A 26,282-nucleotide genomic window follows, 5' to 3' on the forward strand; every position below is an offset into this window, starting at 1 on the left:
CAGGACCTCCAGTTCTCCCTGCTTGTTTCCAAGGCTTTGTGCATTCATATATAAGCACTTGAGATAACCTGCTGATCGCCCCTCATTCTCAGTATGAGGCAGGAGCCCTCCCCTCACAGACATTCCTGCCTGTGCTTCCTCCCGGTATCCCTCTTTCCCACTTACCTCAGGGCTTTGGTCTCCTTCTCCCGGTGAACCTAGTTTAAAGCCCTCCTCACTAGGTTAGCCAGCCTGCTCGCAAAGATGCAAAGATATTTGTGATTTGTACATACAAATGTGCATTTGCAATTGTGGAAGCTTACCCAATACACATGGCTTTGAAAATTTGCCACCACATTGCTCGGTATGTATATTGGATTCCTGGATAAAGTGTAAGATCATACTGTGTAAAGGACAGATCATGGATCAGCTGACAAACTGTGAACTCAAATTCTGAGACCAGTATATGAAAACAAGTTTGATGGCTTCACCCAGGTCTTCATTTGTGTACATCACAAATCCACCACAAACTGGCAGTCTCTGTTTCAGAGAGGCCTAGGACTAGAATAAGCAGGGTTGTTGGAAATTAAGATTGGAGTATATTGGCAGAACTGAGTGGGTAAATTTGCAAGTCATTTACCTGGTTCAAACCTGTAGTGTTAAGTCTTTCCGGGCCAGAGCCAGAAAGGGATTTATGCGCCACTCAGATTCACAAAACCATGCTCAGCTGCAGCCTAACCCTGTAGGCACTGCCTAACCCCATAAGGACCTAAACTCACTCAGCACCTACATTTGCTATAAAAGTCCCCTCCATGCCTAAGTTTCTGCCTCTGGGCACATGCATTGTCTCATTCCTCAGCCTCAGTGAGATCCTCAAATCAGGCAAATATAGGCATTGACTCACCTCTCCTGCCTGTGGGGCCCAATCTGGTACACAAAATCCCAGCTACACAGTATCCAGCCAGTAGGAGGCCTTCCTTTTAACCTTTAGGTCAATGGTTATGGAACTCAGCTGCGATGTGAGAGATCCCAGCTCAGCTTTGCAATGCCTAAATCCCTTTGTGGATCTGGCCCTTCCTTTGTTGAGTGCCAGAATTCTGATCTGATTTTTTTAAAGGGTTCCAGAACAGATAGCTATTGATGTGTATGTGGACTCGCTCCCTACACATTTCATTACAAAAATAAAACATTGAAAATAGTTCTGATGATAAAACATTTTCTCTCTCTTTACCAGTTCTTCTCAACATACTATTCAAGTGCACCATTGGGTTGCTCTAAGATTCAGCGAAACTGGCAACATCTGAACAAAGTAATAAATGGAGGATGGTATCACTTAGGTCTAGCACTGCAATGAAGTTCATCTTACTGGTGGATCCCAGGTATATTTTCATCAAGCCAGGCTACGGAACATGGCATTTAATTTGTGACTATAAGGATTGCAGTGGATGAGTGATGGGGTTCTAAAGTGATTTCCTTAGTTCTCTAGGCATGAAACATCAAATAAAATAACTCATTTGTACTGGTGTTCTATCCACAGCTTCTTCAAAATCAGTGAATAGACTGTAACAATCTTGTTATTTATCATAGGATTATTCATTAACAATATATTGTCTATTTTTTGTGTATAATTGTTGCTTAGTTACTTGTGAAATTTTAATATTAGATCTGTTGTATTTCAATATTTTGCAAATATCTGAAAACCAGTGCAGTATTGCAGTTGTACCTTTGTTATCTAGACCATACACTCTAACAATCTCATATCATATGTCTTGAAGACAAGTTATTAGAAGTGTTAAATATTACTGAAAATTAAGTATTTTCACATTTCATTATAAACTTGAACCCCTTCTAAAGAAAATTTCACTGATTTATAAGCAAAAACTAGCTCTTCTACCATTAAAAAGTTATCATTTTCAGCAAAAAGGGTATTTATTAAGCAAAAGTGGATCAATTTTTGTGTGAAATTGGCTTTCAGATTAAAATGACATCAAATCTCTATAGTAAATACTACCATAAAAACTTTTTAGAAGTTAATATTTGCCAAAATTTACCATAACTATTGCCCATTAAAGTACAGGTAAAAGTGTGGGAAATACTAACGTGTGGAAATGTGAATTTTGAATTGCAATCACTATATTTTCTCTCCAGATGGGATAATCTTATTATGAATAGAACTGATTGAAATGTTCAATATTTGAAAAAGAAATCAAGAAAAAAAATATTGACAACATTTTTGTGATTTTTGGGAGGACTTCCCAACCTCCTATAGAACTTACTAGAACTTTTTACATTTTGCATTTTATAAATTCAAGTTTGGGGAAAAAGGGGAATTGTTTTTGTTTTTAATTGCAAGTGTTTGTCCCTTTTTTGACCAGCTCTATGTTTGAATATGATTGCATATGTGATTCCATGCTTGTGTGTGTTTGTGACTGTGTGCATATGACATAAGGCCCACGAATTGTGAAATGGAGGAAGATAGGGAGAAAAAAGGGGAAAATGAAAATGGACTGAGATTCAAGAATCCTTTTAAACTTATTTTAAAAATTTCTATATAGAGAAAGGAACAGAAAAAAGAATGAGGAAAGTGGATTGAGTCCCAAAAGTAACCCTTTGTGACTGATTTTCAAAACAGTTCAGGACGTTTTCTACTGAGAGTTGTGCAGGAAACTGAAATTCCATTTCACAGGAAAGTCTGTGATTTCAAAATTTGTTTTCATTCCAAATCATAATGAAAACAAAGAACTTCAAAATTTTCCACAAAAGGAAATTTAAAAAAAATAATCCAAATATTTCATTTTGATAAGATGGAAATGTTTGATTTTGATTTTGACATTTTCTAAATAAAACAAAAAATAAAAATGTTTTGTTACAAAAATGATGAAACAGAATTTTTTGACCTTATCAAAATGCTTTCCCATCCCTTTACTTTATTTATTTATTTAATTGAAATCAACACATTCCTATGGGAAGTTTCTGTGTCAATGAAATTGCATTAGCCATTGGAAAAAAGTTCCAACAGAAAATCTCTCGCTAGCTCAAGTATGGGGCTTTTTCAACTGCTTCTGTAGGAGCCACAATGGTGCTGCATATTTTGAAGAACTGGTACCTAAATGGGAACAGTTAGTTTGAAAACCTGGTCCCTGTTATGGATGCTGAGCACGTGAAAACCTAGCATGGAGCTTTGTTTAATATTTACCCCTTAAAGTGTTTAAGAAAGTGAAAATTAAAAAGTAGCTAATGGACCTGAGCTGCAGTCAATGGCAGCCTCTACCACTGGCTTCATAGAGTTGGGATCAGGCCCAGTGAGAAGAAAGGTGAGAGTTCATTGACTGAGCCTTAAAGAACACTTTTCATTGCATTTCCCTATGTTCCCCTCCCCCCAGTGCTCCATCACAACCTTAAGAGTAGAATATGGATTCAGTGATGGAAGCAGCCATCTTGTATATCCTTTCTTTTGCCTTTATTTATTCACATCACAAATAAATTCTATGGTCCTACCTGCCAACTAGGCAATTGCCTGCTATTCCTCACCCTGATGAGACACAGAATAGCTGAAGATGTTAAACTTGAAGATGTTACATAAAACTGTCTAGTCACAGTGACAGTAGAGAGATGGAGCTTTTTAAACTAGGAGATATTATATAATACACTACACACTTTAAAACCATACTTATTGTTCAGCAGTTTAAATATATTGTGATGGTTTTACTCTTTATGTAAGACAAAAGAAATACCAATTAAGGATCTTTATTTAAAAAATCACAGCATTAAATCACATAACTTAAAGTATTGGGGGTTTTTCAGTCAAAAAATAACTGTGAGCAATAACAGCACAGCGGAAATACAGGTTGTAAATCCAAGGGCATCACTAAATCTTATAAGGAAATAGACTTTTCAGTACTGAAAGAAGCCATTGCAATAAGCATATTGATGGTATTGAGATAAGGAAATGAGTTTTGGGGTTGATTTAATGCTGCATTTGGACTTATATTTATTTCTTCCCATGTGTATGTTTTTTTACATTTGATTTAAACTGTTCTAAATGAATTGTTTTGGAGAGAGATTTAATCTATATTAAGTAGCGTTTGGTTCTTTCTCTTTTACAAATGGATTAATATTTATTCGGAATCAGTAATCTCTCTCTGTATGATGGAAGTTGAAAGACTTACACCAAAAGATTTGTAGCTAGATTGGGACGAACTCAGTTTAAATAAAACTGAAAAATATCAACGACTATATCTCAGTAGCTACATCTGTCTGCATGCATCATCGAGAAGACGCAAGTATGATGGGGAAAATTGCTACCACTGCTCAGTGGCTGAATGCATATGAGCTTCCTTGTGAGCAGGGCAGCACAGAAACTGCAGTGCCTTTCGTGCTCAAAACCCCTGTAAGGGGTATAGCATACTTTCCCCCATGCAGCTGGCTAATTCTGCTGACCAGCACATGAGAGTTTGCATGGAACCATACCTGCACTCTGTCCCTTGCCACCTCCTTTTGATCATGTTGTTCCTGGGGAAAGTTGGATATCTTTTAACAGATATCATGGAACAGACTTTCTATTGCATTATGATCCCATTCCACTGCTCACAAAGGAGCTGCAATCTGGTCATAGAAATACCCAGTATTTATGCCTATTCTCTCCTGTTCCTGTAATACTGAGGAGAGAAAGGGGGTATGTTAGAGTCAGGAAGGAGGTGAGGATGGCATGTGGTGGAGCAGAGCTCTGCTGCACCAATCCTCCACTTGTGTAGAGTCCATTAAACTTCTGTATCAGTGATATAAGTTAGAGCAGACCAACCGCTCTTCCAGGTCACTTCAGCCCTGGAACCAGCCACTCCCTGACACTCACACACCCTCCTTTTCTTTACAAATTGATGTTCTGGTGCAGGAGAAAATCTAGCCCCACATCTTTAAACTTTATGGGTCTGATATAATGCCTTCTGGAGACAATGCACAGTCCTCCCTTCTGAATTATATGTACATTGGATCAGGCCAAATTGGAGTCAGCTGCTGCTGTGTTTTGTTTTGCTGGATTTTTTTACTCAATTTTCTTACAGATGGAATGGTTTGGGTTAGATAGAGCAGGCAAAAGGGAAAGATGGTGTTCTGATTTTTAATTCTGTCAGTCAAGGTTTGGAGAAAGCTTGTTTATCTGAAGTCTTAGGAGGAGGTCATGCATGATAACAGTGAAAATCATTTACAGTATCAATCATATGATTTCCCTGATCAGCCTTTTTTACACTCTACAAAAGCTTTATTTAAATGAAATGAACCCATCTATTCAATAGTTACTTAGGGCTGGTCTACACTACTGTGGTAAATTGATCTAAGTTACACTACTTCAGTTATATGAATAACGTAACTGAAGTCGACCTAGCTAGATCCACTTACCGCGGTGTCTATGGGAGATGCGCTCCCGCTGACTTTCCTTACTCTTCTCGGGGAGGTGGAGTACATGGATTTTTAGCATGTCTTCACCAGACCCACTAAATTGACACCACTGCATTGATAGCAGCAGTGCCGATTTAGCCGGTGGTGTAGACATGGCCTTAATTTGACTTTTAATTTCTCATACATCAAGCCACAGACAACATTTCAACTATCCAGGCATTCCTTTCTGAGATGGCACTGCCCTTAAACCATAGAGGTGATCCATTCCTCTGGGCTTTAGGAAGACAGCATGAAGAAGATGCAATCTTTGCTACTGCTGCTATGCCTGTGTCATGGACAGAGGATTTTGGTCTCCAGTGCTCTCAGTCTGATACCTTTCAAGTGTACTAAGTTGAATTTCAAAATAACATTGAAGGATCGTTTCCTGAGGGAGCCAATCTAGAAAACTGCTAATGGATCATGGAGGAAGTTGCTATTTCAAGCCCTAGATATTGAAGACTTAAACAAAGGACTTTTAGAAAATCAATTTCCTTCGTTGGAGTGAACGCATGGACATCCTGAGAACTAAAAGGAGAAAACTGGGGAATGATAATACAGGAATCACAATTGTCTCATTGATAAAGTCCAAGAAATCACTATTGGAATATACAAACTGGTGCATGTGGTTCAGTGTAGAGAAAAACTTGGCATCAAACATAGAGAGAGATTTATTCACCATGACAAAATGAGCTGTGGAGCTACAATATCATCACACACACACACACACACACACACACACACACACACACACACACACACACACACACACAGATGTATCCACAACTTTGAAACTTCTGTATTCCTCTATTGTGGAAGTGGCTACAATGACATTGTAAACATTCTGTTATATTGAGAACAATGTCTTGCCTTCCTACTGATTATTGTTTATATCTTTTGACATCTAGGAAAAGATCAATACTGTAAACATAACACTGAATCCATAGCTACATACAAGCCATTTATTAATTTTTCAGCACATAAAGAGGTAATTACTTTATTTTTCTTTGACACTTTTTCCACCTCACAGTTTATAATGTCAGTAATGATCTCTGGATTGGGCATTTCCTAAGAGTTAATAACCAACTGGTTTAGTGGCTCTCTGGCTTCATCTCTAGCTCCCAATATCTCCAACTAGTCATTAACCACTAGAAAATGCCCTGCACGTTAGGCCTTATTACTTAAATAAAACACTGAGAAAAAGGAGAAGATCTCTTTGAGTGTTGATTTCTTAAATGAAATGACTTGCTTGACTGTAATTGCTGCCATGTAAACTATTCTTCCAGTTGTTGTTCAGAATTTATTTTCCATGCCACTGAAAATGTTAATAACAAGCAAGTGAATTGATCCTAGATACGTTCCCTCTAGCTCAGGGATTGGCAACCTTTGGCCCGTGGCCCGCCAGGGTAAGCCCCCTGGAGGGCCGGGCCCATTTGTTTACTGGCTGTGTCCACAGGTTTGGCTGATCGCAGCTCCCACTGGCCACGATTCACTGCTCCAGGCCAATGGGGGCCGTGGGAAGCGGCGGCCAGCACATCCCTCAGCCCACACCACTTCCCGCAGCCCCCATTGGCCTGGAGTCGCGACCTGTGGCCAGTGGGAGCTGTGATCGGCCGACTCTGCAGATGCAGCAGGTAAACAAACCGGCCTGGCCTGCCAGGGGGCTTACCTTGGTGGGCTGCGTGCCAAAGGTTGCTGATCCCTGTTCTAGAGTCTTGGAGAGGATACCTGAACACTAAAAAGGCGACTGTCCCCCTAGAGACTCCATCTCTGGCTACACATGCTGGGATAGGCCTTTGCGAAATTAGGCAGTAATGTCTGACTACTCTTAAAGTACAGGTATGATCAATATGTTCATAATTCTGTGCTTTACTATGACATCTCAGTACCCTGAGATAAGTAACTCCAGGAAGCTGGAACACAACAGCAAGGAAGACTTAATCTGGATTTATTATTATAGGTAAACATTAGGGCCAGATAACCAATTTGGAAAATTATATTAGCTGGATTTATTGTTACATGCGGCACCAAAGCTATATGAATTCTAAGGATTCCCAGGGCTATGGTGGATAGAGGTAGGCATAGTATGGTACATCTGACCCAAAAGAATTCTCAGAATGCAAGACAGCTGAACAGACTCACTGGCCGGAGGATAGCAGAGAGAGTGCCAGAACGGAGTCTCAGTGCAAAATGGATTATCACCAAAGGAAGGATCAGTGTGTAAGTGGTCTGGAAAAGATGTTGGTCAAAGGAACAGAAGGACCAGATTGAAGGACAGAGAGTGCGCAAGTTACGTGAGGAGTTTGGAAGATGGGAAATGGGGAGGAAGAGAGAGATCCTCAAAATGTATGGTTTTAAGTTTGATCTTTTGAGATTCATCCCACCTTTATCTCCAAATCTTCATACACTAGACACTCTTGCTGCTGCTACAGATGGTGACAACTTTTGAAACTAACAGTATTCATTTTCCATTTAGATCAGAGGCAGCATCAGAATGTAAAGGAACCCTCTGTCAAGGAACTGAATGAGAGTACCATTATGCCTGCCCAGACTCAATTGAAGACTGAGTAGAACAGAATATAATAGAACATCAACCTGTTTTCAAATCTGAGTTGACTCTGTGACTGTGTGTTTTGTCTTTTTGTCACATCAGTTATATTTCATTGAACTTGGAGACAAAGAGTCGGCAACTCCAGTCCAGTGTGGCCAATGTGTGTTGCACTGCCAATATCATTTGTACATGAATGTGTGTTAGCCAGCCAGGGACAATCACCCAGCAGAAGACTAATTTTAGAATGAGACAGAGCCACCTTTATGCCATGAACTCTCCCAGCTGCCAGCATAAAAGAGAAAAACAGATCTGGCTAGAGAACGGGGCATGGTTGCTCCCATGCCAATCTGATCCTCTGCTTTGTTTTTGGATCTTGTGGTCATTACAGCCCAGTGTAAATAACAGTAGCCCTTAGTCTATTCTAACCCAGTGCATGAGGAACTGCCTGTACAGAGCAGCACCATAATTACTGCAATACAAAGTTGAGTCACATTTGATGAGCTCTCCTGATTTGTACTCTGTGCTGTCTGGATGTACCTAAGGCTCTCTGAGTCAGTGTTTTGCAGTTATCCAAATGTCTGTGGAAATGTTGAGGCAATTTTTCAAAATGCATTTCTTGTGCTATCTTTCAAGCTAGGCTGGTCACCTGGGGCATGTAGTTGGTTACATGGTAGTTATTCCAGTTTCCTAATTAGCTAATCCAAGCTCATGTGTTCTGCAGGAACGAAGATACAATTTTGACTCAGTTTTACAAAGGAAAGAGGCTTTCTGACTCCCTGTGAACTTTTCCTTTTTTAAGAAGTCAAAAAATCCTCAAACTGAACCTCCGTTCCACAAAAATTATCTGTGTCTTTCACACCTGGTATACCCTAATAAATATTAATTTATAATTGTTTTGAATCTATATTGTTGTGCTTTCCAGTCAAGGCTTCCAAAGTGCTTTACATATATTATTTGATTTAACCTCACAATACCCCTATATGGTCACTATTATTCCCAACAGGCTTTGGATCAGGTCTTTACAGACATAGATTTCAAAAATACAAATAAATTTCATATGAATTAATTTTCACATTATGCCCCTGCCATCTGGAACTCTATGACCCTGCCATCTGGAATGAAGCTCTCAGGGAAGCTCTGTCTCCTGTTATCTTTACAACAAAAGTGAAAAGCTTTTTTAGGTTTTTTTTTTTTAGGCAATTAGCTATTTCCTTTTTAATAGATTTTTATTGCATTTTAAAAGATACTGCAAATAAAGAAGTAAGAAATTAGTTTCTGTGCATTTGTATTTATGTCAACAAAAATGGTAATCCTGTCTGATTACAAAGTAATATTAAATCTTTGTTTAAAACAAAACCACTCTCCTCATTTTTCTTTATTATTATTTTGGAAAGGGGGTGTAACATTTTAGGACTGCAGACACATTTTATCCTCTATTCAAATTTGAAAAAAATTCTTCAGAGTAATGTGTTGATGATTTATTAACATGATTCATACCAGCAGAAATGTTGTGCTGATAATGTGTTTAATAACTGTGGCAATAATGATCTGTAAAAACTCATTATATAGTCTTACACTCACCATGTTTACTCCTAAAAAAAATGTAATTTTTACAAAGAAAATTGCTTTCAACTAGTAAAAGGAACAGGGGAGGAATTTAGCCTAGGATTGTCTGTGTACTCACCAAGGTCCTGAAAATGTAGGAGATTTTTGTCAGCTGGATTGATGATATTTAATTTCCTAACACCATGAAAGATATTTTGGGGAACTCTGAATGGGTTCAAACTTTTACAAGAGTAATTTGAATTGTAGTAACTTGTCATTAGAACTGGTCAAATGCCGTGAAAGATGATTCATTAATGTTTTTGTGAAAAATAATCTGAGTTCTGTTCAGTTTATGGGGTCGTTTATTTGTTGTCTGCAAACATTGGGACAGCTGCTGACTGTTCATGAACATTTTCATGAATCCTAATTATCTTTTGAATTTTAGTACAAATGATTATTTTGGTGAATACTTATAAATAATTAGTACATTTCCAGCAATTAGGATCAGTTCATGAAATGTTCAGAAATAGAAAAAAGTGCAATATTCCAAACATATATTGTTTGCAAGAAAACTTGTTTATGAACACAAGGAATGCTTTTAAGAATCTCATATTTCCAATAGGAAAAAAGCTCCGCAGGAAAAAAATCCAACCTGCCTTACCTCCAGAAATACAAACAGGCAAAAACAAAAAAAACCCAACAAAACAAGCCTGGAATGTCTTCACTTTAAAAACCATCTCACATTCAAATTGTGATCATTATGGGCCAAATTCAGAGATGAAGTTTAAGCTAGACTCCTTTATACTAATTTTGACCTTTTACAGCTATTTATATCCACTTTGCCGATGTCCAGGAAAACCCAAATATATAAATGTGCATCTGTTTAATCAGATCTATTTTCTGGATGTATGATCTAAGAGGTCTTTATATAAATTCACAGTTACAATTTGCTCACTGGGAGAAGCAAGAAATGTATACACAGACTTGAAAGAATAAGTAAAAATGTAGCAGCAGTGAAGTGGTCACCATGGGTTTAACTGGGGTACCCAGAGCATTAGGGGATGGAGCCATGCTCCACCCCTCCCTATTTCCTGTTTTCAGTGGGAGTTCCTCCACACACTCAATTTATTGTGATTCAGTGAATTAAGCAGCAAGTTCCCCAGCCTGCAGTCCTGTGAGTGAAGTCATATTTTGTTGCACTGAGTGGTCCTTTCATAGAACTGGTGACAAGGGAAACATAAGCATAGCAATTTATGGGAAAATAGAGGAACACAATGCAGAAAATGATTCAGTAGCAATATATGGAAAGATTAGGCCACTATTTTCTTGCAAATGAGACTATAGATAAACAAAAACCAAATCTTCCTCAGTATCTATGGCAATGAAACTTTGCCATTTTAAGGAGTTTGTTATAAGCTCCGAAACCAGGAGATAAAAGTTAGAGGAGCTGCAAAAGATCTTAATGGAGCACTACACAACAAAACCAAACATTATTGTAGAACTTTTCAAGTTTCATAGTAGGATGAGGAGAAACAGGGCTTACAGTGCCACTCTATGTGGCAAAACTGAAAAGATTAACTGAATATTGCTCCTTTGGAAATGTCCTAGAGGGTATGCAATGGGACAGATTTGTTTGTGGTAATAATGAGAAAACTCAAAGATGATTGCTGGCAGAGAGGAACTTAACCGGGCCCAAAGAAGTAAAATAACAATAGCAATGGAAGCAGTATTGAAATACTTAGGTGAACTACATTTAAAATGCAGGGACTATCACTCTGAGGGCAGGTCTACACTACTCTTAAGTTGATCTGACTTGCATCACTCAGGGGTGTGAAAAAGACACCCTTCTCAGCAACGCAAGTTACAGCAACGTAAGTGCTGTCCACACTGGTGCTATGTCGGCGGGAGATGCTATCCCACCAACATAGCTTCCTCCTCTTGTAGAGATGGCGTAATTATGCCAGTGGGAGAGGGCTCTCCTGTCAACATACAGCATTTTCACCATACATGCAATGTAGCGCTTCTAGTGTAGACCTGCCCTGATTCAAAAAACAAAATGCCAAGTCAGCTGGAAGGGGCTCAGGGTCCAAAAGGCGGTTCCTGCTGTGGAGAGCTCATTTGGTATCAGTTTGTAAATTTAAAACACTCCCCAGTCATAAATGCATCAAAGCTGGACACAGCCAGAAAATGCAAAGGTGGCTATGAAACAGCAACTCAAACCCAAGAGATTAAACCCCATAAGAACACAGAAAAAGGAAGGAGGCAGTTGAACCCATCCAACTTCAACTTCATCCTTCAACGTGTAATCCTGAAAGACCTCAAAAGAAAGGTCTGAGCTGCTATCAGTCTGGGGGAGTGCGACCCGATCACTGATCCAAGGTCCCCAATACAGCTACTGAATATGGTCAACAACTTCCTGCACTCCCTGTAATATGCTAAAATAGTAGTTACATGATTACAGTCACTCAAGCCTCTATACTGCCACCTTGTCTGGAAATATTTCTTTATCGACACAGAAACAGCAGCTGTAATGACAGAAATAAGGTTTTTGGCTGAACACCAGAAGATAAAACACTGGGGGTTACACGAGGAGCAATGATTGCTCATCATTCTAAGTTGCACGTATGACACAAAAACTGAAACCAGAACTGTGCTGAGTTGCAGCAGTCCCCAGCTCATTGACCGAGGGCGAGTGTGGTTGTGGCTGTGCTCCAAAATGGTGTAGGCTTTTCTAAGCATGCCAGCCACTGCCCACATCACTGCTTGTAACTGAAAGCTACTTAGCCCCTCCCATTTACCAGGCATGAGTCATACATGTACACAAATGAATAACCTTTAACATCCTCATGCAATAGTGTGGGAAACACTTACATGAAACATACAATGAGTGATCGTTTTCACTAAGCAAAATAATCCAATCATTAAACAAAATGAAACTGAGCACCGCTCCTGTACTTCCAGTGGCCCCATGGACTCAATAAAAAAAAATTCCATTATCATTGCTACTTGGATTGACTCCTCTTTTTAATTCTGTATTGAGATCAATACACTAATTTTTTCCTCCCTATTTTCAGTGCCCATGAGATTTCATTTTGATTAAACACCCTTCATTTTCTGAGGAAGAGGACTAGAGCTGTTTTCAGGAATCTGTTAATATTTTAACTGAGATCTATTGAGTGTGAAACCATCCATTTAATTTCCAGCATTCCATGCCATCATATTTCTTTTCTTGGGAGGAGTGTGACTTGGATGTACTGATATTATGGCACTCAGCAAGTTTACAGTCTTCTTTAAGGAAAAGAACACACTACTTTTATTTTCCGAACACATTTGACTCGAGTGGAAAGTTAAAGATGTGCATTACTTCCCCCCCCCCCCAACATTTTCCTTTTTTGCCACCAAAAATGGAATGCAGAACCAATATACCAAACCCCAGCTAGGTCAGGGACCTAATATACGGCTATGGTAAGAGGTGCTAATGTGATGTGCATTATGAAACACTGATGTATAATGACTCAGGTGGAAACTGCTACCACACTGAGATGATTGTTCAGGGCACTGTGAAGGGTAAAATGCCCTTCTCTGAGCATTCAAATCTTGGTGAGACTCAGGCATGCCTTTCAGAGTCAAGACCAAGATGAGTAACTTTGGTGTAGGGGTTTTCCCAGGTAAAATCCAGGAGCCAGGAATAGCGTGATTCCGGGGAGCCCAAGAGACAGAGGCCAGACAGCTGCTTTTGATGATATGTAATGGTGTTTTAGCTGAGGTTTCTGCAAGGAGCAATTGTTTAGGTGTGATTTGTGACCACAAACAAACAGGACCCATATACATTGTTTAAGGGGGGGAGGGATAGCTCAGTGGTTTGAGCATTGGCCTGCTAAACCCAGGCTTGTGAGTTCAATCCTTGAGGGGGCCATTTAGGGATCAGGGCAAAAATTGGGGATTGGTCCTGCTTTGAGCAGGGGGTTGGACTAGATGACCTCCTGAGGTCCCTTCCAACCCTGATATTCTATGATTAAAGAAACAAATTACTCTAAGAAAATACTGGCTCTGCAACAATGATTTCTGCTCCAAACACGAAATGTTTTTTCACAAACTTTTCTTAGGTCCAGGATGGAATTTTTGGTCAAAAAAAAGAGAGAGAGAGAGAGAGAGAGACCCATGCCAGAACAACCCAATGGTCGAGGTACTCACCTGGGATGTGGGTGCCCCAGGTTGACATAAAGAAGGGATTTGAACTTGGGCCTCCTATGTATTGTTGGAGAGTACCCTAGCCAACAGGCTATATGATATTTTGCAGTAGAGTACTCTCAAGCTCTCCTGCTTAAGCTATTCCAGTTTTTATAAACAATTAAATAGTCATTGCAGCAGACACATGAACTTGAGTCTCCTACTTCTCCAGGAGAGCCCCCAAACCACCAGTCCATAGAGTCTTTCTTACCAGCTCTCCCTTTGGCCCAGTGATGGTAATTTGGCTTATTAGTTTTAATAATTCAAACCAATATCCATGAAAAGAATAATTTCATATTTCTGGAAACATTAAACTTATTTCACCTGTGTTCGTGTACATTTTATGGAATAACTATATATAGATAAGTAAATGTTCATTTAAAATTATTTCAAAGTTTTTGCCCCAGGTTTTGCCCCTCTTACTCACACTGGCTACAAATCATGAAAACATTTAAACATGGTTAAGCTTATCCCTGTTCTGGGAATCATTGGAGCAAGTGGTTAATTTTAAGTACAAGTTCCATTATATCAATGGGACTAAGACATGCACTTAAAGTCGAGCACTTAAATGGTTTGCTGACCCTCAGAGAAGTACTGCTGAATCCAGACCAATGGGAAAAAATATCTTACTGCACAAATACTTCCACTGAAGTCATGGAGCAATGGTACTATTCAACATGCCTAAGGGGGGCAGAATTCATCCTGCAAAATCAAATCAAAGTTTTGTGACTCCAGTTTTCCTCCCCCCGCCCCACTATTTAGCCCCCCACATGACCTATATGGGTGTAAAACCAAAAGCAATTAGCATTCAGCTTAAAACAAAAATTGAAACAAACAAACACATTTAAAAACAAGTAATTAAAATTATTATACTGCATGCATTTAATAGGTTGGAGGTTAATCTTCTATGCAGATATATTTAAATAGTTACATGCCTAATGACACTAACTAAAATACTAAAAATGAGAGCAGCAGAGTATGCATGGCTTGACTGCTTTGTACACAAGATGATTTTATTTATCAATTATTTACTGTATTTAATAATAAAATGCAAGTTACATAGTTGTCTTAATTGGTTTAGGCTATTGATTATTATGTACACACACTATAATTGCTCTTATACCCTAAACATGGTTGACTGGAATATAATTTGAATTCCACCTTCCATTTTGATGGCTGCATTCCATTGGTTCCATTCTATCATTACTCTTTATACATGGGTAAATGATGCTGAAAGAACACTCAAGGAAATCTGCCTTAAAGTCACTATTTTATGACATGTGTGGTATGTTTTTCCTTCCATTCATAATACTGAAAAAATTGAAACTGCTGCTGGAAACAGTCATACTCATTTACATTCTGAAGTGGTACACTAAAGAATATAGAGTGCACTTTGTGGTTAGTCCATTAACCTGCTGGCTGACTATCTAACATGATGTTGGAGGCCTCCATTCATCACTTTAAAGTTCCCATCCTCTTAGCGTTAAAACAGGGCTGCTGCTTTCTGGTCAAGGTGGACTGGACAATTATTTCAGCATCATACCAACCAAAAGACCATTGATGATCAACTTTAAGCAGTCAATCCTATAGGGGTTGAACCCACTCTTTTCAAATTGCTCAAGTGATCTGCTAGTCCAAGGGATAGTTTACCATCAGGAATAGTTTACCGTTGGGAGATCCTGCAGCTGGATATCTGTAGACAAGCCTCTGAAGTCAATGGAATTCCTTGTAGGTGCAAGGATCTGCACACATCTCACTGCAGGATTGGGGTCTCAGTCTGGAAGAAATAAGGAGGAGGAGGAATTACTGGGTCTAACTGTCATGCCCCCGAAGAGAAGCATCAACCGCCTATCTTAAACCTAACCCTGAATGGGTTAGCAGACCTTCTAGTTTCCCTACAGACTGGAAAAGAAAGTAGCAGATTACTGTTGATTTTCAGGTCTCCTGAAGACAAAAGAGGTAGTGTAATTAGAGGGATTTTGGGGTACAAGCATTGTGTGGGTAGGGAAGATGTGGGGGCTTGGTGCTAAGTTAAGGCAAGCTTAAAATAGGAATAGAAACAGAACCAAATATAGTATCCTTTTAAGATTTGTTCATCATTTGTGTTAAACCTGTCCCAGACTTGGGGATCAGTCAAGTTTCCCTTTGAAGTCATTGTGAGCCTTTCCATTGACTTCAACTGAAAGCTGAATCAGGCCATTGGCAATTAATAGGTCTGATGCAATGCACAATTAATGATACTGCAATATATTGAATTCCTTTTCATGTAAACTAATGATGAGGGGCTGGGAGGAAGGAACTTTCAAGAAACATTTTGGAAACATCAAATACTGTTGCATTTAAAAGGATGTTTAATTATCACTATATTGTGACAAAGGTTTGACATGAAATCTGACATTTTGAAAAAGATCCTTTCATAGTTAACATATGCTGTAGAATGACAAGCCTCAAAGAATGAACAATGGCTGTTTGATCATAAAAGGATGGAAAAAGGTTGGTCTCACTTATGTTTGTTCAAACATTAGCAAGTAATTGCAAGTTATCTAAATTACTATGAAAGCTGCAGAAGTAGGAACAAATGACTGGCATTTCAAAATGCTTATAGAAGTGACTTTGGACCTGGCTATGACAATATTAACAAGATACTGGAAATGACAGTGAGCATACTTGTCTGATCTGTATAGTTTCATCTTCTTCTTCAAGGGCAAAGTTCTCAAATATGCCTTCCCAGAAATCAGGCAACTAAGATGAAGATAAGTAGATGTCTTGAACTCCACCTACATGTGTGTGTATCTACAGTATAATCAAAAATTATAGACACTCCATTATACTCTCTATTGACCTGCAGTTTCCAGGTAGACATCTCCTTGGCCTTTTCCCAGAGCAACCAACCACTTAAGCTTTAAAACTCACAGACAACTAGAGCCATGAAAGTAATTTACAATGAAAATCGTATCCCATGAATTTCCTCTTTTTCTGTGTGCGGATAGTTCACCAACAAGATACTATTTTTTAAAATGTAACTATAATTCAAAATTATTCACTCAATGATTTCTACAAGTATTTCTTGGTCTGTACCTCCTTTGTCAACACTTCATTGTGAGTATTAAATATTAAAAAATCTAAACTGATGGAACACATCAATTAGATTGTATGTTTTTTGTTTCCTGGAGTGGATGAGTACAACACTTAAATTCTCAGCACAGAACCTATCCCACCTCTTACACCTTCTATTTGAGGATCTCAAAGTACTTCACAGATTTTAATGAATTAAGTCTCATTACTACCCATTTCACACATGGGAAAACCAGACACAGGGGAGATGTGGCTTCCCTAAGGACAGAAAGTAGATGTGTGTATGTATTAGGAACACAACCCATATATCTTGACTCCCAAAACCAAATTTAAAGACCATTCTTCCTCTTGTTTCAAGACCATGTCTTTAAACCTTATTAAATTCAGGTTAGTTTCCTTTTTTTCAGCTTTTTGTTGCTATTTGAATTAGTTACTTTATATGGTCTAATAGAGGAGATTATTGCAAAGTTTCTGGAGTCAACTATCCAAGATATATAAACAAACCTATTATAATATGAACCATTATCCGAGAAAATCCTTGCAATAAATACTTATTTCAACTGTTGTTTCAATTTTCCAAGGAAAAACAAAGCATAAACAGTTCACAGATCAGGGCAGGAGAGGGACCTGTCCATATGATTCCCACAAACTTTATTTTGAGCCACATAACTAAAACTAGCAGCACTATTGTGATAATTTAGGGAACTGTGAGTCGTTTGTGAAACATGAATTAATATGAAATACACAATAGGCTACACATTTTGCCCTTTCTCCAAATGACTGCTTAATATTTGGAAGCATAATATGTCAGATGATGGCAACACTATGAACTCTAATAGCATTGTATGCGGGCGGGGTTTGATTTGGTTTCGGTTTTGTTATATTTCTTTTTTAGTTAATTTTCATGAAAGAGATGTAGTTCAATAGCACCATGTATCATTGACAAACGTTTCATTGTGCAGCATCTCATTAGTTGAAGGCTATATCATCTATGCATGAATGAGGCATAATCTGTTGAGTGAAATAGATTGCAATGTAAACAAAAGTAAGTGTTGTCAAAGGCTGCATTTAACTGCACTGAAACACACAATTTATTATGATACACTGATTTGATTTACTAAGTTACAAGTAATATATTACAGTTTATTGCAAAACAAGTGAATTTTTTGTTAAAGTCAAGAAATTTATACACTGATTTCTGATCTCGTTTCCAAGCAAATATCATGGGGTTATGAGTGCTGGGCGAAATATGCATCACAAAATATGTTTATAAAGGAATGTGATTCTTGTGATTCTTATTTAGAAAAACTTTGTTAAAAATGCCACACTTACATGTTAAAAAAAATCATACATAAAATGCCATGTTTTGTCACAAACCCTGAGTAAGGGCAGAACATTGCTGTGCTGTCTCAGGAGGAGACCCAGAAGCAAACTGTAATGTACACTCCCTGCCTACCTGAGCAGGAGCAGTCCTGTGAAGGCTGCTATCCCTGCTGCACTGCTACCTCAGAGGCAGATAGCCAGAACAGGGTAGTAAGACAGTACCTTTTCACCTCGTACTCCTATTTGTGCTAACATCATATGGCCACAGTTTGACCCTAATTTTTTTTAAGGCTGTTTCCTGTCTTGTGCTTTGGGAAAAACCTGCAGAAAGACAAAAGTATTGCCAATGCAGGGAATAATTTCCTCTGTGCAGTGTAGTGCATAAGATACACTGTGTGTGCTTCTTGAACTGATGGAAGGATGAGGACTAGTGTGGACTCTACAGTCACTAGAATTTCCTGGTGAAGATGTAGCAGAAGCCAGAAACCAAAACTACAATATTCACTTGATGAACTGTACAACGAGGTGATGTTTACAAAACCTGACCTGCCTTGAGGGTGTTGTTAGAGCCATCATCTACCAATAATTCCAGTTGGGCCGACTGACTACAAAAAAACCTGTTAAACAGTATAACTAGTTCCCCTGCCATTTTCTAAAGAGCTATTTGGTTGGCATATGTATAACCAGAATTAATAGGAAGACATTCGAACCTGAAAGAGGGTTTAAAAAGATTGAAAAATATATCTAGAACAAATAAAGAAAAGTGTGCCATCTTCCAGGACCAAGTAGCTTGTTTAGGATTTGGCATAGAAGCAGAAGGCATACATCTGTTACAAAAGAGCCATGACAATGTGTTTTACCCAACGGCGTTGAGATCCTTTTAATTACATTAAACTTCTGTAGAAGATTTATTTCAAATTTATCTACAATAGTAAGCCTGATGTCTTCATAGTTACAGAAAAATAGAAACTGGGTTTGGACTGAAAAGCAAAATAAGGCCTTTGAAGAAGCTAAAGCAAAAGGAATAGCTTATGTAAATTGATATAGCTCCACTGGCTTCAAACCTAGGTTGAAAAATGTCAGTTTCAAATTAAAGAGGCGGGAGGAAGCAGGGCAAAGGTGTTGTAAGAAAGATACCATTAGCATACCTTGTTGAAGCAAACAGAGAAATAATGATAGATACTAACTAGGAAGGAATTGATACTGTTGGTGATCATTGCAAAGCAAGAATGCTGCTATGCCTGGTGCCATCACAGTGATGAAACCAGTGATCACAAAGACAATATTAATGTAGAAACTATTTTTGAAAGCTTCCTGACAAGCACTCTGAGCCAAAATGTGGATCTACCAAAATAACAAAAGGTACATTCATCACCCCATGTGAATTCTGCTCAGGTGCAGTAGAGAGAAGGTGTGCAAGGAGCCAATTTGTGGCTCCCTAATCCTCAATCACTCAGCCCTGGCACCAAAGGAAGATCAGGGCCCCTACTTTCCTCACCCCATCCTCACATCACTCTGGGTCACCCCTGACATGGTGGGGATGGGGTGATATGTAGTGTAGGAGGTAGCAGAGGAACCTCCATCAGCCATCTGCCAGCAAGAGCACCTCAACCAGTAGAAAATCCCTCCTGTGCAGTCTCCGGCCACTCTGCACCAATTAAAGGAGATTTAGTGGACTGGAGAATGCAGTCATAAATTTGGACATTTAAAACCACAGGTGTAGTGTATAGAGCTTTGTGGACTGTGGTAACAGTGTGTGGTTAATGCACATCAAGAGCTAGAATATTCCAGATCCAGAATTCAAAAGGATACTTGTCACCTGAAGGAAGTTTCATCTTGAGTCAGTTAGATACTATAATTTACAATGAAGTAGGGATAGCTAATTTGTAATCTAGGACCCCTCTGACTGTGCTTACTTTTATTTTGCTGTTACTTAATTTTCTTCAAGTTATTCAGAGCCAAATAAAATCACTACAGTTGAATTAAGAGTCATGACGTATTGATGGGATTTGGGAGACATAACACACAATTTTAAAAAAAAAAATCTTCTTTTCACTTTGCATTTAGATATTTTCAAAACAGAAATCAGTGTAACATAATGCAATTTAAAATAACCCACTGCATGAAGTACATCTTTAACAGCTGCATCATGTATTTCTAGAATCCATCTTATTTCTTTTTTTGAAGAAGATGAAAATTGATGCAAATGTATACATGTTTTATCTATACCCAAATTCCACTTAGCAGTAAAGTACCATTCTAGAATTTCATTACTGCCAACAAATCTTGCGGTTTTTTCCTCTTTAAACGCTTTTCAGAATCAAAGGTAACTGACGTTGCAGCATAAGAACACTGAAGAAGAGAGTTTGGCTGCTTTTTTGATGGGGAAAATGTCAAAGAAAGATATACATAGTGTACATGCATAGTATCTCAAAGAGTCAATATTCTGTTATTTTCAGATGGTACAATCATAACTTGTTGGCACTAAAGTTTTATTTGTAACTAACTAACTTGATTGAAGAGTGTTATTTTCATAGTAAAATTCTGGTTTGGTCTATTTCTTGCTTCTGGCTTAGATTTATTAGGAACTTAGCCATCAAATGACTTGACAGCGAGCCAAAAACTTGCAGAGCTGCTATTACTGGAGATCACATTTGAAAGGGAAAAAGTGCTGTAATTAGAGCATAGCTTCAAATAAGTACAGTGCATGAAACAAAAGGTCAAAACCAAGGTGTTCCCTTACTGAAGAAACTCTTGGGAATACAATAATGAGAATCACCTCCACTGTGCCTACTTGACACATCAGCGTTACTCCAAGACCAATTGGTCCACTTCAAAGAAATGTACTAGTGTACACTAAGAATTCCCTTTATAAACAACTCCTTCCCATTTTCTCCACAGCACAGAACAAATACTAGCATAAGGAAAGGAAGGGACAGAGATAATATTAATGGGCCAGATGTGCAGAAGGGAAGGATACAAGAGCCCTTTTCTCCTGGTGCCAAGTGTAAAGGAATTCACCCAAAACCGCAGTCCTTGTGCTCACTTGAGTACATGATCTGCTTCCCACTTGCATCACCATATTTTCAAGCCATTTCAAAGGGGTGAGAAGAAGCAGGGCCATGACACATTTACTACTTTGCACTGACCACATGCTTAATGATTGCAGTAATGGGTGTATTCTGCCTGAGTTCTGGAAGCCATTGTGCCACAGGGGAGAGAGAGAGAGAGAGAGAGAGTGCATCTGCCCATCACCTCCAAAGCAGACTAATCTCCAGTAAGCATAAGTATTTTGGTAGGTAGCTTATATATTTTCACTGAAATCTCCCAAATTACCTGAAGTATTTACTACAGTTTCTGTTCCTCACTGTTTTTTGTTTTGATTGACAAACATATCATTATATCCCCAAAAGTTTCCAAATTAAGAGACTCTGGCTGATGGAACAATTATTATATTCCTGAGTTACATATTAAAAAGAAATAAAGCATGCCTTCCGTCAATCAAAACATGGAACCAGCAAGGATACACGAGAGACACCTGTCTTGATAGTGTTGAGGCTAATAAAAGTTTTAATTATAATTTTCCAAAGCTTGTGCATGCACGTCTTAATATCCTAGCAACCTGCTATTCCAGAATGAGATATGCTGTAGGTATTTCATTATTTAAAAGTCAAGTTTTAATCAGCCTCCATGAATAGAATCTCCATGAAAACTGAAATATATCAATGTAAAAAAGCTATTTGCTGCTTAAGAAAAATTGGGCAATAAGGCCTTGATCCTTTATACATGTACACATGTGAGTAACTTTACACACATGAGTAACCACATTGAGTTCAGACTGCTTTCACATGTAAAATACTGGTGTGTGTAAGTATTTTCAGAATCTGAGCTTGAGACTGACAATAGATGATAATTTCTTTAAATAAGCTATTACTGCACTGCAAAAGGTAGTACCAGAAATCTTGTTTTTTATGTTTAATTCAAGGTTCAGGTGTGTACATTACAGAGTGGTGTCATATATTTCCTTTGGGAGACTAACTTTATGACCAGCTTATGGATCATAAAGTTCAATGAGGACCTCCTACTCAGTTTGAAGCGGTAGTCGAAAAAGGGAACAAGATGTTAGAATTCATAAGGAATGGGGTGGTGAATGATAGAGAGAATATTATAATCATTTTATATAAGTCACTTGTGCAGCCTCTTCTGGAATACAGTGTACAGTACGGGTCATCCCATCTCAAGTAGGACATTGCAGAACTGAAGGGGAATCAGAGAACAGCAACAAAAATGATCAAGGACAGGGAAAAGCTCTCATGAAGAGATATTGAAAAGAATGGAATTGTTTATTTTAGAAAGGAGATGAATAAGAGGGGATATGATAAAAGTATATAAAATAAGAAACGGTATGCTATAAGCCTACCTGGCTTATTGCACAAGAACAAGGGGACCTTCAATGAAATTAAAAAGTAGGAAATTAAAAACTGATAAAAGAAAATACTTTATCACACTGTATGAATTAAGACTGTGAAACTGACTGACACAGGAAATAATTGAGGCAAAGAACTTAGCAAGAACTGGACATTTATATGGATAACAAGCATAACCAGAGTTGTTATAGTTCTGACAACATTTCTGGAAGGGATATTAAAACTCATACTTAAGATCTTAAAGCAACCTTTAAATAGTAGAGATCAGGATGAGACCTAATGTGTGCTTGAGAGGGCCATATTGTCCCACATTTGCCCACTGTAGCATTTTTATACCTTCCTCCAAAGCTTGTGGTGCTGGCCACTGTCAAAGACAGGATTCCGGACTAGATCCTCAGACCTCATATCTCAGGACCATAGACTGGATGGACCTCATGGCTATTCCTATGTTCCTGTCTTTCTCAAATCTTTCACAAACACTAAATGAGACCTAAAGTTAGGCAAGTGATTCAGTACCTTGGCTTGGCCTATGGAACCAAATCAAAAGTTAGTTAGCTTAGTTTCCATGAGTGGTCATATAATGTATTTGTTAGTTTCAAAGTTAGTTCAGATCTGAGCTGGAACAGATACAGCATAAACTGCAAATCAAAGATAAATGAATCCAGGTGAGGTACAATTTTTTAGGAAATCATGGTTAGAAACGTGGTACTCAACAAAGCTCATGGAATACTTTTGTGGTAAATGGTGACTTGGTAGCCTGAATAGTAAGTAATTTTTTCCATTTATTATTTTTGAAGAATAGAAATTACTCCAGTGATATTTAATTCATGAATTTTTTGAAAATGATTAAAAGCTTGTACCTACTGTATATAAAGAATGTCTTGTTTTAAACTGCAGGATCAAATTGATAGCTGGTAAAAATGTGGTTCAACTTTATAACAAATTGTGACTCAACATTAATACTGAACGACTTAGATATCACTTTCGATAATGCTGACCTCTGTTGGCATGAATGTCATTCCCTGTCTGGTGCGGTTTTTTAAATTGAGTCAATTTCCTTCTTCCATTGAAAGCCTAGGAACCCAGTGATATTTCTGGCATGAACAAAGTGTTCTGCAGTTTGAGTCTGAACCAGACTGCAGCAGTTTTGGGTGACCTGTGTTCCCAAGGTGCTGAGTGGAGAAAATAGAAGAGGGCTGTTTGTAAGGGAAGGTTTTATATGGTAATGTGATTGGCATAAGTTCTTCCCATCCTTCCATCCTTTTTGTTTGATAATTCTTGTGACAGGAATGTTGGAAGTAGAGACAATATTGTAGGTCTGGCTTGACATGAGTAATTGAACATGTGGGGAGGCTTCCTTTCATGGAAGACAGGATTAAGGAGGTAAAGAGATCATCAGGCGGACAACATAATGTTTGTGCTAACTACGATAAGTGTATAGGTCAGTAAGCTAAGCGACGGAGTGTCTGAGCTAGCTAAGATGCGAGGGGAACACCAAGGGAACCATTTACTAAGCACAAAACAACACTGGACAAGATAAGTCAATAATGTAACAATAAGGTAAAGAGTAGGTCGAGCACAGACAGTGCATGAACAAGTATGCTGTACAGGAAAGGGTTCCCACAAAGAAACCAAGCCAATCCAAAAATGTGTAACACAATGTACAATAAATGCAATCAAATGTGTAAATGTATATACAGGAAGAGGGTTTCTGTGTAAGTTTGGATCTGTGACATACCCTGCACCCAACCCCTGCGTTTGAGTCTGACCCACTCTGCATAGCATTGCTGTATGCCAAATGAAAACTCATGAGTGACAAAGTCTGGAGTTGAGCTAAGTTCTTGAGAAGCCCAGTGAAGAAAGGCCTTGAAGGGAATCCCAATAAATATTTCTTCATCCCTGTCTTGTCTTTCCCTCCCCAACCATTTCTGACTATACAGATTTCAGTGCTGTCCCCTTTAAGCATTAAGCCCAGATGAAGAAGATGTTCCAAGTCAGCAATTTCATTACATACAAAAGAATAGTGCCACAAAAACTGTAATATCTCCAGCATGAAAAGGATAATCTAAAATAAATAAAGTATCTCTGTTAAAGATGGCAAGAGGGCTCTTGAAATCCAAAAAGAAGATACAACACAGGAAGCTCTATTCTTGTGCTATGTGAACTGATCTTGTCTTACAAATGAAACAATTCCACAATGCAAAGAACGGACACGTGGCATTTGGTTATGCTCTATATGCACACAGTATTAAATGCAATTTATTAAAGATCAATAACCAATCTGGAATGCAATTGTCTTGGATATGGATTTGGGAAGGCAAATAAACATGGATATTATATTTTGAGTAGTAACAACTAATCAGGTGCTACAAATGACAGTGATATTCACCTGAAATCACACTGACTGGAGAAATATAAATGAAGCAATTAGCAATGAAGAATATGCTTTGTACTGGGAACTTTGGATATTTCATTTAAAATGACTCTGAACCTATGCCGTGTGACTGTAAATGTGGTAAACAATTAGTATCTGAATATATGAACACAGCACACTGCTGAATGGGTTAGTGGCCTGGGTTTTGTAATGTAACTTGTCTTGGTACAGACTGATGTTCCTAGCAATTTGGCACTGGTATAATACAACTCCAAACAGAATGTTCATTGTGGTTGGTAAACAAGTAGACCCAACATCTGGAGAAGGATTTGAGGAGTGCCAGTTGTTGCTGTTAAAAACTTATTTAACAACATTCCCATGATTTATGGTATCTGTAATATCTGAGATGGGTAATTGTCATCATTATCACAATGACCAAAATAACTATGTAAGCATTATTTAAGACCAGCTACAGGATATATTTGGGAAAACACCTGGCATTACGAGTTCATCAAACCAAAAATATCCATTGCTATCAGGCCAAAACAACTGTCTGTGTCCATGACACAGAAGAGTCTGAAAACAGAAGGGACCCAATTGTATATGCAGAAGCAACTATAGTTGTAATTACTGATAAAGTTCTCAAATCCAGCCAATTTAGATTACCATTAAACCTGGTTTAATTCTTCCTGGCAAACAAATTATCAGTCAAATACAGCCCTTTTTATTTATTTATTTGCAAACTGCCGGCCAAAATCATGATTTTTTACTGTATCCATTAGTAGAAATTGTCCATTGAATACCTCAGAACTCCTTTGAGTTACAATCACCTGCACCTCGGGCTCGCCAGAGCAGATTATGCTTCTTTACGGCAATTCTCTTACATAAAAGACTCCATCTACCCTGGGAAATTAACCCGTTGCTGACAACGGTTGACAGCACTTGTCCCCTTGAAATGGCTTTGAAAATGGTTTAATTAGTATAAAGAGTGTGAAATCATTTTCAGCACAAGCCTCGATCTCGTTTCCATTCCAGAAACAGAGTTAAAAATAGTTTGTCAACTCTGCACCAGCAGTTCAGCCATTTTCCTTTCCACACCAGTTCAGGAGGAATCTGAAAAAAAAGCAAAGCAAAAAAAAAAAAAAAAGCACGTATATCTGTAAAGGCACAACCAAATGACTGTTTCCACACTCCACAGTGTCAAAAGCAGGGAGAAATATGCTAAAAAGTCTCAGCTCTGGAGGCCATCTACTGTTATGGGTACATTTCTGTTCCATTTTATAACTCTTCATATTGGGTAGTAGAAGGCCCATGCAGTCGATATTGTTTATTATTTGACAGAAAAAAT

The sequence above is a fragment of the Lepidochelys kempii genome, chromosome 1 (assembly GCF_965140265.1).
Source record: "Lepidochelys kempii isolate rLepKem1 chromosome 1, rLepKem1.hap2, whole genome shotgun sequence".
NCBI classification, from domain to species: domain Eukaryota; kingdom Metazoa; phylum Chordata; order Testudines; family Cheloniidae; genus Lepidochelys; species Lepidochelys kempii.